Here is a 5,612-nt window from a genome sequence, read left to right on the forward strand (position 1 = left end):
TGGGTCCAGTCTTTAGTTGACTGTACATTCAGGAAACCTTAACTAGTTCCCACAGTAAAAAAAAAAAAAAGAAAAGAAACAAACTGAGAAATTGTCTCCATCTGAAGGGGTGTGCTTGGGAGTCGGGAAATCCTCTTATTTCATACAGTGGGAAGAACTCTCCATGTTTAATAAACCCAGAGGGTTCTCCATAACAGTCTCATTGCCCAAGAAAATTATTTTACCAAAGCCTTGTCTACCTGGTGCCTTATTTTCCTGTTCCACCTAAAGGAAAAAAGAAACTGAAACTCATGCCCTCCACTGAGAGACGGAGATTTAATCAAGAGGCTATAGAACACTCCTCCTTCACAGTCTAGCCCCAGTCGAGCAGGCTCCAGGGCAGTAAGAGTGAAGAGCATCCAATAAGCAAAACACACTGTCTGAGGGGAGCTTTTAAGGGAACCTGAAGAGAAACAAGAGAAGAAAAAGAAAAGGGCCCTACAGAAAAGTAAAGCCTCTGTCGCCTGCAGACAGAAGATGCTAAACACAGCTGGCAGCTGATAAATATAAATTTGAGCCATACTTGAGTCTTGCTTTCATACCTCTTTTTATCTGTTGGTCTTTTTTTTTTTTTTTTGAAAACATGTCTTGCAGTTTTCTGATAAATGCCAAAGATAATATAGTGTACTAAAAACTGACGTAAGCAGATAATTAAGACATTGTTAACTTAAAATGACTTTTCATGCCGGATATTATGGTAAAAGGACATTAAATTTTGTAAGAAATTACCAAGCTGCCAAAGTGATGGACCATTTTGCATTCCTACCAGCATAGAACATGAGTTTGTGTTGTTACTAGTTTTCTATCTCTGGTTGACTTCATTGTCTTATGGTCTGAAAGAATACTAAATGCAGACAGAAAAAGTAATCATTTAGGGCTGAAGAGATTGCTCAGTGGTTAAAGTGCTTGCCTTCAGAGCCCAAAGAGCTGAGTTCAATTCCCCAGTACCTACATAGAGCCAGATGCACAAAGTGGTACATGCATCTAGAGTTCATTTGCAGTTGCTAGAGGCCCTGGTGCACCCATTCTCTGTCTGTCTGTCTTCTATCTCTCTCTGCTTGCAAATAAATACATAAATTAAAAATACCTTAAAATATTTATTTATATATTTGGACATAGACAAAGACAGAGAACAGGAATGCCATGGGAATACCAGTGTCTCCTGTCATGGTAAACAAACTCCAGACATTACCTGGCTTTACATGGGTACCAGGGAGTCAAACCTGGACCATCAGGGTTTACAAGCAAGTGCTTTTAACTGCTTAGCCATAGCTCCAGATCCAAGCTCCTTAATTTTTTTTATCTAGACCTGGCAGTTGGTGCCATGAACCTCCCTTAATAGGAGATTCCAGATGGGGGCCTTGGGTCTGTGTCTTGACTTTAGGCTATCCCAATAGGATATTTTCTTTTTAAACACATTTATTTATGTATGTATTTGAGAAAGAGGGAGAGAGAGAGAGAGAGAGAGAGAGAGAGAACGGACACACCAGGGCCCCCAGCCACTACAAACAAACTCCAGGTACATGCACCTCTTGTGCATCTGGCTTGCATGGGTCCTGGAGAATTGAACCAGGATCCTTTGGCTTTGCAGGCAAATGCCTTAACTGCTAAATCATTTCTACAGAACCCCCTTTTTAAAAACATATTTTATTTACTTATTGGAGAGAGACAGAGAATGAGCCAATAGGGTATTTTCACAGGGTGCTCTGAGAGTTTACCAGGGCATGTAGCATTTTTTGCTCATTTAGGCCTGCGACTCTGATTAGCTGCACACTAAATGAGGGCTGCCTTGTCCCAAATTTCCCATCAATATTGTTCCATACTGTCAACTAATGTCATGGTTTAAATATGAAATGTCCCCTATATCCTCATGTGTTTCCAATACTTGGTTTCCAGTTGGTGGCAATTTTGGAAGGTTATGGAGCCTTTTACAGGTGGATGTCTGGTTGTTCCAGAATTGTATGTTGAGAATACTATCTTTTCTTTACCAAATTGCATTTTCCTCCTCCTAAAAGATGAGCAAGAAGAAACTTCTTTTAGGCAGTTTTAGTCAGGAACAGATGTCCAGAGAGACCCAATGCCATGACCCCTCCCCACCCCATCTTGGCACAAATAGAACCCGTGTCTCATCAAGACTCATCTACAACAGCTGCAGTCCCCCTGCTGCCCAGTCTAGCACACTACCTAAATGAGCAGCCTTCACAATCCAGGTGGGCTGGCCCTGGAGCCTGGCCCTCTGCATCTACAAACCAATATGTTCTTCCCCTTTACATACCCAAATCTTACAAAAGAATACATTTTCAACCAACTATAAAAGCTGTTTTTGTCATTCTCTCTCCCTCCCCCTCCGTGTGTGTGTGTGTGTGTGTGTGTGTGTGTTCCTCCTCTCCCCACCCTGTGCTGCTTGTAGACACATGAATCTGGCTTCACCCCCACCCCGCTCCCCCACACACACACCCAGCCTAGCTGGGGCAGGGGCTGGGAGAGAGAGCAGAGTACTGTTTCTCCATCTGAGTTTTCTGCTTGCCTCTACTTTATATTTTGGGGTAACTTCTCACTTTAATCACATGTATAATTTTCCTCTGGTCTCTACTGTATGTGTATTTCCCTTATACTCTAGATCTACCACATGGGTGCTTTCTTTAACTCTAGGTTTACTACCTGTGTGATTTGTCTAAACTTGACACAACCGTGGGGATAACTCTCTTTAATATCCATTTCACACTGCCTGGAACTCTCTCCTATTTTCAAATTATCACCATTTTCAACTTTCTTCCTTGCGGAAGCTCAAGATGGATGCTGTACCTTCTACAAGCGATTCTTCTAAATCTCTCTACACAGGTCTTATCTCCCACATGTTTATGGTTCTGCCCCAGCCATTTTTCTCAAGTGAATCTGACAGACTATGTTGTTTTCCACATGAATGAGTGTTTCCTACTTTCCACATGCTTATGACTTTGCTCTAACCTTCTTCCTTAATCCCAATTTCCCTTAAGTAAGCCACACAATTTGTAATTGTTCCCTAAATAAACACAATAACTCATAATTTATGACATTGAGTCTGTTTTTATCAAATGTTTGTTTAAAAAAGGGACAGAATCCAAAATTGAGGTTCATAAACTTAGGGGATCCATCATAAACCCAAATATCCTGCCCCCAGTGACACACCTACTCCAGCAGGCTCTAACTCCCAAAGACCCAACAACCCACTAGGGACCAAGTATTCAAAACACATGAATTTATAGGGGACATTATTTTCAAACTACCACAGCATTCTTCATTTCTGTTACAATGGTTTTGATCTCTAGAATTTGTCATTCATTTTAGAATTACAGTCCCCCTGCTTATATTATACATATGCCCTTACATGTCTGTGTGGTGGCACATGCCTTTAATCCCAGCACTTGGGAGGCAGAGGTAGGAGGATTGCCATGACTTCAAGGCCACCCTGAGACTACATAGTGAATTACAGACCAGCCTGGGCTACAGAAAGGCCCCACCTGAAAAAAGAAGAAAAAAAGAAAAGTAATATACTATATACACTACTAAATGCCCACCATGAGGTCTGGAGAATATCCATAGGATGAAACTCATTAAAATTGTACAACAAAATATATGAATATTTACCCTAAGTATGGTTGTGATGGATTAAAAACATATATACAGCTCAACCTTATGTCAGGTCAAGTTATTCACTCAAATGCATTTTGGTGCCAAATTTATGAAAATCTTTCACTTTACACAGGCATGATTTTATGCCTGATACCTGGCCAAAAGCCTCTGACTAGGGACATAGGTCCTGAGAGGAACATACTATTATGATTATGCTAAATGGACAGCATGTCAAACTGTCTTCTAAATATGTATATTTGTTCCCATAGGTTAGTACTGTTTGAAGCCTTGATCACAGAAGTTTCTTACTACAGTGGGCACTGGTTAATGACATATGCAGAGCTGGCAAAATGGCCAAGAATAAGTAACTACTATGTTCTCAGCTCAAACAGACCATCCAAACCACCTGCTCCAAGCTCAAGAAAACTTATAAAAAGGGGGATGGAGAGAATGTAAGAGAGAGAGGATGGGGAAAAGGATTCCAAAACATGGTCATCTGGATAAGACATGGCTATTACACTCATGAACTCATAGCTGCATAAAACTAAGCCTATCAGTACTTCACCACTGACAGGGTAAGGACACATGAGACCCAAGACTTCAGAGAGTAACTTGTGGCAGCTAATGGTTGATGGGAAAGGGGGTCAGGTTCATCAGTGGTGTAGCCACTGGGAAGTTGCCCATTCCACAGTCAGTAATAACCTTTGACCCATGATAATTCATGTACCTTATTTAACTCATCAAAATTTTTAAAAGGCAAATTAAGGGCATGAATGTAAGGTGGGAATTTGTGGGGAAGAAAGTTGTTCATGGGAGGAAGAGAGAGTTAAGAGAGGGTAATTGGGGGAAATTCGTTCAAATATATTATATGTATGTATGAAAATGTCAACAATGGAAAAAATAACATTAAAAAATACTTTAAGGCCAAGTATGGTGGCATATGCTTTTAGTTCTAGCATTCTAGAGACTGAGGCAGTAGGATTTCTAGCAATTTGAGCATAGCCTGGGCTATAGAGTGAGTTTCAGGTCAATCTGGGCTAGAGTGAGACCCTGTCTTGAAAACACACATACACACTTTCACTTTTTCAAGAATTCTTCTTTTTCCATATAGACTATCAAAAAATTGCCAGTGCTGGGATGGAGGGATGGCTTAGCAGTTAAAGCATTTGCCTGCTAAGCCAAAGGACCCAGGTTAAGCTCCTCAGGACCCACATAAGCCAGTTGCACAAGGGGGTGCATGCTTCTGGAGTTTGTTTGCAGTGGCTGGAGGCCCTGGCGATCCCCCTCTGTCTTTCTCTGTCAAATAAATAAATATACCTTTTTTAATTGCCAGTGCCAACCATATTTCAAGTCATCATGGCAGGGTATTGATAAAAGTTTTTAAGTAGCAATAATTGTGCCTCAGATAAACCTCATTGGCTACAATACTGCCACTGCACAAAGCTGAGAATTCTAGTTTTCAGATGAGGTATTATAAACCTATTTTCATGTGTTTTTTCCTTAATGAACTTGTCTTTCCAAATATATTGAAACCCATGTCAAACTGATACAGAAAAATAGAACTTGGGACTATATGTTACCCCTCATAATATATAAGAAGACTTTCAAATTAATCCTGACTGGTGAATGTGTCTACTACTTGATAATGTTGTTTCCTTGGGGACACATGTGGGGTATGGATGTGCATACTGGCTGGGTTGTGTTCCTGCAGACTTTCCTCAAGAGTAATGCGTTGTTGTTGTTTCCTGTAATTGTCTGCATGCTCACGCATGACAGCGTCTAGTTCCTGTGCTCCTCAGAGCATACAGTCTGTCAAATCCCTTCTGGCATGCTTCCTCCTAGACTGGCACTTTGACAAACATTTGATATGCCATAATTCTCAAAATCCATTTCTCTTTCAGGAAAGGAGTTAGAGTGACCACAGGTCTTGTATATCTCCTCTACTATCCCTTTCCTAGCCC

The 5,612-nt window shown here is 40.8% G+C and overlaps 1 non-coding gene across 1 annotated transcript; it reads right to left on the minus strand.

The window, feature by feature from the left end:
* Window positions 1-4,955: 4,955 nt before the first annotated feature.
* LOC123458072 lies at window positions 4,956-5,096 on the minus strand. Its single transcript, XR_006635378.1, has one exon. It is a non-coding gene; the product is annotated as a U4 spliceosomal RNA (small nuclear RNA).
* Between the last annotated feature and the right edge of the window lie 516 nt (window positions 5,097-5,612).

The sequence above is a fragment of the Jaculus jaculus genome, chromosome 1 (genome assembly GCF_020740685.1).
Source record: "Jaculus jaculus isolate mJacJac1 chromosome 1, mJacJac1.mat.Y.cur, whole genome shotgun sequence".
Lineage (NCBI taxonomy): Eukaryota > Metazoa > Chordata > Mammalia > Rodentia > Dipodidae > Jaculus > Jaculus jaculus.